Here is a 13,357-nt window from a genome sequence, read left to right on the forward strand (position 1 = left end):
AAAAGTCAAAAGCAAAGGGTGCAACAAGGCATACAAGCAAATGGCTGCAAAGTTCTATAACACAAGGGTGAAGAAGAGGGTCCTCTAGCCAGGAGATCTAGTCGTCTAAAAAGCTAAGGTTTCAGACCAATGGAATGTTAGCAAGTTGAGGCTAACTAGGGGTGTAATACCCTACTTCTTAAACCCGGTTTGATTACACGGTTGAACCGGTTTAACTATGCAGGACCTGAACCGGAGAGAGTTAGAGCGGGCTTCTTATGGACTATGATGGCAAGGGTGACTTTAAACACCGGCTAGCCCGACAAGTCCGAGCCAGTGCCAGAAGAGACGGGAGTGCCCAAGCCGTGTACATGCACCTATCATAAGGCCATGTACGGATAAAACAGGTATTGTAGCTGTATATTAAGGTATATACGTATACTACATCGTATGCCAGGGGTGGGGTTCACACCAAGGCCTGAACTCTGTCAAAATCCCAAGTTTTGGCCTCAGGTGGGCGGATAGGTGGGCGCACCCACCCACCTGAGTGACCCATCCATGTGAACTATTCAGTTATTTAGGAAGTATATATATATATAGCATTTATGATTTTCTTTTCTTTTCATTTATGACACCCGTACGTTGGTGAGGATAGTAAAGAGGAGAGAGAAAAGAAAGGGAAGAAGAAGGGAAGAGAAGGAAGAGGAAGAAGAGAAGGATTTCAGCGGTGCCGAAGCTGGATCTTCCCATTCCGGCGCCGGGAGAGTGATCTTCAACTCTAGATCTACATTTAGAGGTAAGCAAAGTTGGGTTCCTTGAACACTCACCATACCCAGGCATAAACCCTTGATTCGAGTAGGGTTTCTTGAGATCTTGTAAATCCCTTTTGAAATGATGAATCTAAGGTTTAATAGATGATTTATGTGTTGATCTTGAAGGATTTGAAAAAGTATTGACAAGATTGGAGAAACATTGTGGGTTTGAAGTGATTTTGAAGGTTTGAAGGTGTTCTTGAGCAAAGAAGGTAAGATGGTTTCCCATCACTTGAATCTAACCTAGATTTAGGTTAGAACCATCCTATAAGACATTGAAGGTGTGAATAATGGGTTGGGGAAAGCCCCATTTGAATCCCCAAAGAATGGAGGAAGTTGGGAAGAAACAGCAGTTTTCCCACCAAGACCGGTGGGTAGAACCGATGGGCCATCTGGCCCGCCTGTGAGATGGAGGAAGTTGGGAAGAAACAATAGTTTTCCCACCAAGACCGGTGGGTAGAACCGATGGGCCATCTGGCCCGCAGATGGCCCACCTGTGAGCACCCACCTGAGAGGGCAGGGCCTTCGGGCACAACCGGCGGGCTAACCGACGGGCTAACCGGCGGGCCACCTTGCCCTCCGGTCTTAGTAGGGCCCCCTGGCCCAACTGGCGGGCCAGACCGACGGGCCAACCGATGGGCCAACCTGCCCACTGGTCCAAACCGATGGGCCAAACCGATGGGCCAGACAACCCACCTGTATGACCCACCTGTGTGGCCCCGAAGGTGATTTTTTCGTCCGATTGGACCCAAATTGGATGTGCGACCTTCTTTTAACGTTTTAAATATGATTTTGTCATCAGATCTCGTTAATTTTGATCCTAAAATGGTGAAGTACTAACCCCGCTCGATCATGTTAGGTTCACCAAATCCTACACGTTTTGCACTAGATCTCACCCATACCGAACGAGAATCCTTGTACACTACAGGTAAGTGGGGAGAGGACGTTTGGCCTTGTTTCAATGCATTGTTTGACATTCATTTAAATGTATTTAGTCTAGTCATGCCATCATGAATATGCTATGTAGATTAGTCATCCTCACATCGTTATGCATGTGTGCTATGTTTACTTTCTAACTGCCACGTGATGAGATGCTTATGTGATTGAATGTTGACATCATTGTGCATGATGCATTGATAGACAAGATGCCATAGTCGGTTTGGAAACGAGTGCATTGGTGGCCCATGGTATGGGACGCGGAGGCACTATGCAATCGTACTATTGTCATATAGGAGCATGCGATTTAGGATTTCACCTTCCCGTGCTACGACCCTTCCTAACAGGGGCTAAGGTGTTGGGTTACCATTTGGGGGGAAGCAGTGGTCGCGGTTGTCGGGTCACTGTGACGGTTAGACATAACGCCCGACGGGTCAATAGGACAGTCGGCAACCCCAGTGGTACATTCAAGAGGGCCAATCGTACTGCTTTTAAATTGCTGGAGTCAGCACTTTTAATTTCAGTCATTTACTTTTCTGTTGAGAGCCGGTGGACGGCATTGTTTTTACTTTTTCGAGTACTCACGGTGGGCCTTCTCCGACAGCCCTATGGGCGTATCGTGGGATAGAGTTCGTGGCTCGTACCCGGAGTATACGCGCACTGTGGCTGTAGTAGCACTAAACCAAAGACTTAGTAATGCTGCTTAGGTGGATGTGATTTAAAATGTATGGCATGGCATGTAGTGCATATGATTGTGTTTTGATGTGTGGACTGCTGTGTGGTCCATCTTACCACTTGCTGAGCTAGTGAGCTCATCCCATGTGTGCACCCCTTTTTAGATGATTTTGCAGGTCATACATCTGAGGAGCACGGGGTGGGTCCCACAGTCGAGTTCCCTGAAGAGGACTGGTGGGCCCTTGAGGAGTTAGAGCACTGCACTGATTGCTCGTGCGAGAGTTGTGCTACGGGACTACAGTTCTGATGCCGAGCTGAGCTCCACTTTTGAGGCCGAGCTGAGCTCTACCATGTGATGCCGAGCTGGGCTCAACCCTTGATGCCGAGCTGAGCTCTAGCCTTTGATACCGAGCCTAGCTGTGTACTCTGATTATTTTGATGGTTTCCCTTATGTACTTGATATGTGAATTATACTTTTATTGTGTAAATATCATGCCTTCGGGCCCACATGTATATAACTATTGTATCACAATTCGGGTATCAAGTATTATGGGATTATTCACAGGTAAAACTTAGTCTTCCACTGATCTGATAAGTTTTTATTAGTTGTGTGTATGCTGTGGTGGAATATAGTATCAGATGATCCTGGCAGGTTTGGGTTAACCGGTGTTAACCCGGTCACTGGCCCGGTTCAGTGTGAATGGGGTGTGACAAGGGGGACCATACATAATCTCCAAAATGGTACGCCCAGGAACCTACCACTTGAAGACTCAGGGGGGAAGCCATACCAAGGGAATAAAATTCGAGGAACCTCAAAAAGTACTACCAGTTTCTAGTTTAATGTGTAGAGCTACTTTTAGTTGACTTTCTATATTCAGTTTCAGTCTCAAATTTCAGTTGTTATTCATTCACCCAATAAGTTCGAGTTATAGAGCCAAGATCTAAAAAAGACCGACCACCATAGGTCGGCTATTCAAAAGACCAACCCTAAGGTTAGCAATTAATAAAGACCTTTCATTCTGAAGCAAAAAGACTAACCCCAAGGTTGGCAATTAATAGAGACCTTACATTCTAAAGCAAAAAGACCAGCCCCAAGGTCGAAAATTAAAAAACACCTTACGTTCTAAGCCAAAAATACCAACCCTATGGTTAGCAATTAAAAGACTTTACGTCCCAAGAAAAAAAAAAGGACCTACCACCAAGGGTCGACAACTATAAAGACTAACCCCGAGGTTGGCAATCAAAAAGACCAACCACCATAGTTCACTAACTAAAAAAATAGTAGCCACTATGGTTGGCAGTTAGAACGAGCTACTAAAAGTCAAAGTTAACTGGTTAACATGAAATAAAAAGACTAAGGTACAAGATTGGAATTATTCTTTTATTATTATTATTATTATTATTATTATTATTATTATTATTATTATAAATTAAATAGCCAATTTGCAAGAGAGGCCAAAGGTCCAATTTATAATAATCACCGAACGATCGAGTAATATATATATGAAGACTCATAGGTCTCCGATTGAGTCTTCAACATCTTTCTCCTTTTCGATGACTTCTTGAGCGGTGATCAGTTGTTGCTCCTTAGAAGTGAGAGCATTAGCAAGCCCAACAGAGAGAATTTAAAGGTGGATTACTCCCTAAGGACAAAGTTTCTACAATCTCGTGACCCTAGGATGTATGCTTCTAGGTGGAAGGAAGATACATAGTCTTCAAAGTCCTTGGAGCTCTTATACTGCTCCACGGGTCACTCGGCCACCACTGCCATTTGCTCCTGTGCTAACTTTAGATTAGCCTCCATCTGGTTTGTTTGACGTTTGGAAGCCTCCTTGGCTCTTGCTTTGATCGGATAATATCGTCATTTTTGTGATACGATCTTGAGTAGAGTCTAATTCCTCTAAAACTTTTAGATGCCACCATACAGAGACTCTCTCGATTAGCACATCGAGCTTTGTTGATCTCATATGCTTTGACAGTCGAAGTTACTTGGGCCTCTAGAATAGCCACTCGATCATAAGTGGCAAAGCTAGAGGCCTTAGCTGCATCATGATCCCTTGTGGCTATACTGAGCCGCTAGAATCAAAGCCTCAAGGTCCTTGTCCTACTGAGGCACTGATCTGCGAAGTGACTCTACCTGATCATAGGCCTCCACGAAAAATACTATGGCCTTCAAAATAAATTCAGTCACTCACAAGTATGAAAACAATTCATCTTTTACAAAGTGCGGTTCACTTATTCTAGCGAGTGGTCCTCCCTCTTTTGAGGAATTCTTTTTGATCCTCCTCCCGCAGAATTCGTTAATCATAAGGATAACGGACATTGTGGAGCTAGGCATAGGCCATCTCATTCCCATCGAACACGGAGCATTCCCTGAAGGGATCACTCTTTGAGTCAGCACCATTAGTGATCACCGCCATATTGTTGTTTTATGGTTGTCATTGTTGGCAACCTGGTCACGTGGCGGTGATGACGTGGTCAGTTTGGGTGACGTGGATGAAAATGATGACATGGTAGTGTCCAGTGTCATCGATGAGATAACAGAGCTGCTTGGTATGCATGGAGTGGTTTAATACATCATTAATAGGTGGTGCGGGTTTCTGGGTCAAAACTGAAAAAATTAGCCTATTTATGCTTGGGGGCATTTTCGGTATTGAAAGTGACATTTTTGGAAGATTAGTTCTTCATAAAAAAGATAGATTGTAATTTACCTGGTCCAATGCATTTGATTTCGTCACATTCTGATACCGTATGAAGAAGTTACGACATTTGTCGCAGTTGAGGGCAGTTACGGCATTGAAGATGACTTTTTTAAAGGAAGTGTTCTCCATGTAACAATACGAAAAAAATCCAATCTTTCCAGCGGTTCTGATTTTATCGCGTTCTGATTCCATATGAGGAATTTGCTTCATTAGAAATGTCTAGGGGCATTTTTGTCTTTTTACATGGCTGATTCAAATGATTAAGTCTTCTGGAAAGTCTTAGAGCTTCTAGTTACGGTTCCAGCGCACTTTGTTTCATCTTGATCGGATATCGTATGAAAAAGTTATAAGTATTTCTGTGAAGCCGGTTCGAAAATCCAAACTAGAAAATCAACAGATGCTCTCGGTGTTGGGTGGATTTTCTGGATTTTAATTTTTAAATTTCAGGGGTTTTTGTGTAATTTCAAGGTTTTAAAGGTCTGAGTTGATAAGGGGTTTTTGGCATTAAAGTTTATAGAAGCAGGAGCTTATGTGTATATAAGAGAATCAAAGGGATCCTTAATACACGGCTCAGATTCACGTCGGTCAGATTCCAATCTGACGGTTCGTACAAGAGATTGCATTGAAGATGCTAATCCGAGGCTTCTCATTGGTGGTATGTATTAGATATGATAGTCTGGCGCTACATCATATTGCATTGACTAGTGTGTGTCGCATATGCATCATCACCGAAGCTTAGATTCCAATCCCTTAGATCTGGATCAAGTAGATCTTATAGATCCAGATCTAATTGTCTATAAATGATTCTCCTTTATGGGTTAAGCCGACATAGATCCAGAATATATGCTGATGTAGCCAATCCGTGGTCGACAACACTTCTGACGATGTCAGCGCCTACGTCATGATGACGTTATCGAGATTCAAATCTAATGGTTTGGATCAATTATCCATTGGTTTAATCGAACGACTTAGATTATAAGATCTTTTATATGAGATCTACGGTCAGATTTCGCCCCTGTCGCGCGCACCACCGGTGTAACCTACGCCACCCCTACGAAGATTCCATTTTAGGCTATCTCATTGCTCTAACTTCAAATTGTCATATCTTCCTCATTTTAACTCGGATTTGGGTGATTCAAGTTGGAGATTCTTCATCTCTCCGAGCACTACACACCAGAGGAAAGAAATCTGGCATAGGGGTTTCTGAGGTGGTCAGAAAAATGAGTTGAAGATCATGGAAGGCTAAGGGTTTGAATGAAAGACTTCCATCCTCTTGCACTTCATCCATAGCCCCCATTAGAGGCTTAGGAAGCTGCTGGAAACTAAGGTAGTAAGCTCTATTGGTTGTTGCCAAAAGAAAGAAAAAGAAAATAGAAGAGAAGAGAAGAGAAGAGAAGAAGAGGAAAATAGAGAAGAAGTTTTTCCCTCTCTTTGTGTGTGTCTTGAATGCGTCTCAAGAGAGATTTTCTCAAATCCAATTAATGGAGTTTGATGGTTCTTGTTGAGAATACTATTTCCCCATTAAAGAGTAAGGAAGACTAGAAGAGGAGAAGTAGAGAGAGAAAGAAAGGAGTGTGTGTGTGAATGTGAATGCCATTGTTGCTACATGAAAGTAAAGACAAGGAGAAAAGAAAGAAGAAGAACAAGAACCTAGAATTTGGTTCTTGCGAGTTGCTTCAAGAAACCCAAGTGCTAACCAGGGTTGAAGCATTGGCGGCACCGAGACAACGTGATTATGGTCCGCATCAAGTGGAGATCGATATTATTGCATCTTCGACGGTTACTCCTTGCCAAGGTAACCTCACTTTTGTCAAATTTTCATTATTATATATCATTGTAGGCAAGATGTTTGATAAAATGCCTAAGTGATAGTTGTAGTCTATTTGGGGGAAAATTTGCATGTATGAGTGCTTCACTATAGGGCATTGTTATAAGCCCAACTTTATTTTTTTTGGTGTTCAGTGGGTGCTGGACACAAGGATTGTGTGTTCCTTGGTAGTTACAACTATCTAAACCTATTTGCCGTGGGTGTGGCCTCTCATATCATTATGAGAAAACTAGGGTGAAGACCTAGCCATTATATGTCATCGGTGGAAACTGGGAATTTGTTCCCTTCGCTGTGGGTGCAGTCATAATTAGTATTGAGTAAATACTGAGCCTGACAGTGGGCATTACTCCTTGCATGTAGGCAACTGGCCGAAGCACGTATTTCTTGTGTTGTGGATGTGTATGCTCGTATTTGTATTGTAGATTGGATTGTTTGGCTGCAGAATGGGTGTGTACATCTGGTAGACCTGACCACTTGGTGGTGCAGTGTGGATGTGCATACAACTGTGTATGTATGTGACAGTGATTACTGTGTGAGGTTTATGAGACAACTCTAGGCAACAATACAGGTTATGTGAGTAAATTCCGTGCAATAGTATGAATGGTCAATAGTATAGATAGCAGCTCTGGGCAGCATCAGTAGACTGTACTATTGAAGTGTAAATAGTGATTGCCATATCAGGGGTATAGCTGAAAAATAAAAAAATATTTGGCACACTGATTCACCCCCCTCTCAGTGTCAATCGGGACCCAACAATTGGTATCAGAACTAGGGCTCTAAAGGCAGCTTAAACAGCTCCGACTGATCCGGTTGATTGAAGATGGCATCAGGTGTCTGGTTCAGTAAGTCTACTTTTGGAGCTTCTATTTTTAATGGATCTGATTTTATCTTTTGAAGGAATTTGATGAAGTCACATATTGGTTCATTGGGGTATGATCTATGGAGTGCAGTGGCTAATGGGAGTGTAGACTCTAGTATTGACTCTATGGTTAAAGAGATCATTTTGGATGGATTAACAGACAGTGTGTGTCACACCCCGTTCACCCTGAACCGGAGCGGTGACCGGGTTAACACCGGTTAACCCAAACCTGCCAGGATCATCAGATACTGTATTCCACCACAGCATACACATACTAACATCAATTCATCAGATCAGCGGAAGACTAAGATTTATCTGTAAATAATTCCCATATACCTGATACCCAACTGGTGATACCATAATTATATACATTTGGGCCCGAAGGCATGATATATACACAAAAGAATAAAGTTCAAATATCAAGTATATACAGGAATTTATCAAAATCATCAGAGTACACAGCTCGGCTCGGTAGTGGAGCTCAACACGGCCTCAAAACTGCTGTCCCGCAGCACAGCTCTCACACGCGCAGTCTACGCCGTGCTCAAACTCCTCAGGGGTCCACCAGTCCTCCTCAGGAAACTCGACTGTGGGACCCACCCCATGCTCCTCAGATGCATGACCTGTAAAATCATCTAAAAAGGGGTGCACACGTGGAATGAGCTCACTAGCTCAGTAAGTAGAGAGGTGGACCACACACAACAGTCCACACATCACAACACATCATATGCACTACATGCCATGCTATTCATTTTAATTCACATACACCTAATCAACATTACTAAGTCTTAGGTTTAAGTGCTACTACAACCACAGTGCGCGTATACTCCGGGTACGAGCCGCGAACTCCCTCCCGCGATACGCCCATAGGGCTGTTGGAGAAGGCCCACCGTGAGTACTCGGAAAAATAAAGACAATGCCGTCCACCGGCTCTCAACAGAAATGTAAATGACTGAAAATAAAGGTGCTGACTCCAGCAATTTAAAAGCAGTACGATTGGCCCTCTTGAATGTACCACCGGGGGTTGCCGACTGTCCTACATGACTCGCCGGGCGTAATGCCTAACCGCCACAGTGTCCGACAACCGCGACCCCTGCTTCCCCCCAAATGGCAACCCAACACCTTAACCCCTGTTGGGAAGGGTCGTAGCACGGGATGGTGAAATCCTAATACCGCATGCTCCTATATGCAGTACGACTGCATAGTGCCACCGTGTCCCATACCACGGGCCACCAATGCATTCGTTTCCAAGCCGACCGCGGCATCTAGTCTATCAAGGCATTATGCAACATGATGTACACATTCAACATATAACATCTCATTCAATTTGCATTTGAAAAGTAAACATAGCATAAATGCACATCAATGTGTGAAATGACTAATCTATATAGCATATTCATGATGACATGACTAAATTAGATATAGTTATATGAATGCCAAACAAATGCCTTGAAATAGGCCAAACGTCCTCTCTCCACTTACTTGTAGCGTATAAGGAGTCCCGCTCGGTACGGGTGAGATCCGGAGCGAATCGGGAAGGCTTTGGTGAACCTAACAAAATTGAACGGGGTTAGTACTTCACCATTTTAGAATCAAAATTAATGAAATCCGACGTCAAAATCGTGTTTAGAACGTCGAAAGAAGGTCCCACGCCCGATTTGGGCTCGATCGGACCCAAAAATCACATTCTGGCCACTCGGGTGGGTCACTCAGGTGGGTTGTCTACCCACCGGTCCTACCCGCCGGTTTTGGACCGGCGGGTATGGACCCGCCGGTAGGACCCACCGGTCCTACCCGCCGGTTTGGCCAGAACCCCTCTGGTCCTCTCAGGTGGGTGACTCAGGTGGGTGGTCTACCCACCGGTCCTACCCGCCGGTTTTGGCGGAAAAACTCCAGTTTCTTCTCAACTTCCCCCATTCCTTGGGGACCCAAATAGGGCTTTTCTCAACCCAATCCTCACACCTTTAAAGTCCCATAGGAGGGTTCTAGCTTAGATCTAAGTTAGATTCGAGTGAGGGGAACCATCTTACCTTCTTTGCTCAAGAATGACTTCAAACCCTCCAAATCACTTCCAACTCACAATGCTCCTTCTACCTTGTCAATATCTCTTCAAATCCTTCAAGATCAACACATAAATCATCTATTAAACCTTAGATTCATCATTTCAAAGGGTGTCTACAAGATCTTAAGAAACCATACCCGAATCAAGGGTTTAAGGCGTGGGTATGGTGAATGTTCATAAAACCCAACTTTTCTTACCTCCAACTGTAGATCTCGAGTTGAAGATTACTCTTCCGGCACCGGAATGGCAAGATCGAGCTTCGGCGCCGCTGAAATCCTTCCTTTCTTCCTCTTCCTTTCTTCTTCCCTTTCTTTTTCTCTCTCCTCTTTACTTTTCTCACCAAACGTACGGGGCTAATAAATGGAAAGAAAAGAAGTCATAAAGCTTTATATACTATTCCTAATTAAGTGAATAGTGTTGGGTGGGTCACTCAGGTGGGTGGGTGTACCCACCCGACATACCCATCCGAGAGTCAAAACTTGGGATTTTGACCGGGCTCTGACCTCGGCTCGGACCCTACCCCAAGCATACAATGTAGCATACGTATATAACCTTAAAATACGGATATAATACCTGTTCTATCCGTACATAGCCTATGGTAGGTTCACGTACACGGTTTGGGCACTCCCGTCTCTTCTGGCACTGGCTCGGACTTGTCGGGCCAGCCGGTGTTTAAGGTCACCCGTGCCATCATAGCCCATAAGGAACCCGCTCTAACATCCTCTGGCTCAGTTCCTGCATGGTTAAACCGGTTCCACCACGAAATCAGACCGGGTTTAAGAAGCGGGATATTACAGTGTGAGTGTCAAAGTCAGTTCATGCATATCAGCTAAGGTGATGTGGGAGAGATTACACAACCTATATGGAGGTGAGCCAGCTATATCAGAGTCCACATTAGAGGTTGAAAGCAGATGTTCAAATGAGTGCTACACTAGTGGATCTGAGTGTGTTGAGGCACATATTACTACAACTCAGGATGAGATCAACATTGATTTGAGAACACATATGAAGGAGTGTAACTTCATTATTGCAGTATTAGAAACACAATTCATCAATAGAGATGAGAGATGTAGAATCCTTGAAGAGGCAGTTATCGTGTTGAGAGTACATTTGTCAGAGCTTGATGCTTCTTGTATCTCATAGATGATGGAGTCCAGAAATGACCCTCAGGTTATAAAATCTCTTGAAGATCAACTGAGAAAGCAAAGTGAGGTGTGTACTAGGCTTAAGTCAGAGACCTTAGTCTTGAGAGAGAAAATAGAGGTTCAATCTCGAGTGATTAAAAGAGGTAATGAAATTTCAAATGATTTTAAGAAGTTAAACAAAGAATTAGAAGCAGAGATCATTTCACTGCAAACACAATTGGCTGAGTTGCACAGGAGACATTCAGCCACTCCACCTATGGTTGCAGAGATGGATAGACATCTACCTCAGTCTGTAGAATGTCAGAGACTACCCATCATTTGCTCTGATTCTACAACAGAGCAGGGTGAGTCATCAGGGAAAGCCATAGAGACAGTTGAGATCAGACCACAGAGACAGACTACTTGAAAAACATAGAAGAGAACTCAGAGGAGACAGAGGAAGAGAGAGAAGAGACACAATAGTAAGATGAGATCTCCTACACATCAGGCACAATGTGGAGGCAGTCCACAAAATACAAAGAGTAGAGGTAAAGGCGAACAAATAGTCCAAACAGGGAACATAATCAGAGTTGGTGGTTATGACAGAGTTTACCAATAGAGACCAGTTGAGCATGGCAGGTTCAACAAGTTCAATCATCAGAGGCCTATGCAGATGATTCTCAGGCAGAGTCAAATGGCTCCCACCAACAGACATAATGCTTCACCCAGCTTGCATAGGCAGTTACCAATGATACAGTCATATTTTTATGGGTATTGCCATAGGTGCAATGGGTATGGGCATAGGAGAGCAGAGTGTATATCTAGATTAGATTCTAGCTATGGAGGGAGGATTCCCATAGCATCACTGGGTAGACAACTAGTAGAATGTCTTAGATGCCACCATCATGGACATTGGGCCAAACATTGCAAGGTAATGCTCCCCCCCCAGCTTGTACAAGAGGAGAGAGACTATCAAATCTTTAGAACTAGAAAGTTAAGAAGTGGTTGTAGAAGGCAAGTCAATGAAAGGCAGTCTAAAAAGCATCAGTCTTACTCGAGTGGTGAGTCTCAGGTGGCTTTGTATAGTGTATGGAAAGTGAAGGATATACAAAAGGTTGAGATATCAGTAAATAGAATCTGGAAAACAAAGGGAGATGTCAGTTCTATAGTTGTGTAGGAAAGATTCAGAAAGGGAAGACCATCAGTTGGGAAGGTAACAGAGAGGTCTACAACTGGGTTGGTTGGACAGAGACAGAGACTGAAAAAGACAGTAAGTGAGCAGAAAGGAAAACAGAGTAGTAGAAAAGCTTCTGGTGAGAAACAAATGCATAGGACCAAGGCAAATGGTCAGTTAGTTTGGAGAGAGAAGCACATAGAGGTGTGTGCAGTCACAGTCACCACCCTCACACCATCTAGACAAGGTATAGGAGTGGGCACACCTCCCAGGTACTAGGTGTACTCAGGTGCACAAGAATGGGGGAGCTCACTAGATGGATATTAGTGCCCCCAGCAGGACTCAGATTATGACAGTAAAGTTCCTGTAATAGTGCTTGGATTGGAGACATCGGTTGAAACTTAGTGTAGTTCTGTTGAGTATTTGTATCTTGATGGAGCAATCACCAGATGAGCAGTTCAATGTCAGTCAGAGGGCAGAATAGTTAAAGATGTCAGTGATGGTCAGAGGTATGCAGTTGTGAGTATGACAACCAACAATTAGCTTTTATATGCATTAGTATGGATCAGAGATTCAGTTGGTATCAATCTCAGTGGTAGTTGTCAGAGTGCAGTTTTGTGTGATTATGGTGATTGTTTGACATTGATAGAGTTGAATATTTCAGCACTAGTGATAGAGAGAATGATATGTTGACTGGATGCAGAGATTTATGACAGGAAGCTGGTGGGTTGAGCAGTTGTGTACTGTAATTTGTTGTTGATGATGTATATCCAGTTGAGGCAACACTTATCTGGTGAGCAGTGTTGAAGTAGATATGAGGTCAGTTGAGTAATTGAGATTTCAACTCATAGGATAGGGAAGATGCGTATAGGCACTCCTATGTAGTTTGAACTCTCACATCTGTAGGATTAGAAAGATGCGTAATGGGCACTCTTATAGATGGTTGTATCCCACACTGGGAGAGATTGCTTTAGAGAGAGATGTTATAGTTCTTTGACACTGAAGTCAAAGAGGGAGAGTGCTCAAGTGGAAGGTATTGATTTTGAGGAAACTTTTACTCCATTGGCAAGACTTGAAGCTATCAGAATGTTCTTGGAGTTGTCAGTGTACAAGGGGTTCAAGGTCTATCAGATGGATGTCAAATCAGCTTCTCTAAATGGAAACTTGGAAGAGGAGGTTTACATAGAGCAGCCTGATGGGTTTTAG

This window comes from Macadamia integrifolia, unplaced genomic scaffold, assembly GCF_013358625.1.
Source record: "Macadamia integrifolia cultivar HAES 741 unplaced genomic scaffold, SCU_Mint_v3 scaffold2774, whole genome shotgun sequence".
Classification (NCBI taxonomy): domain Eukaryota; kingdom Viridiplantae; phylum Streptophyta; class Magnoliopsida; order Proteales; family Proteaceae; genus Macadamia; species Macadamia integrifolia.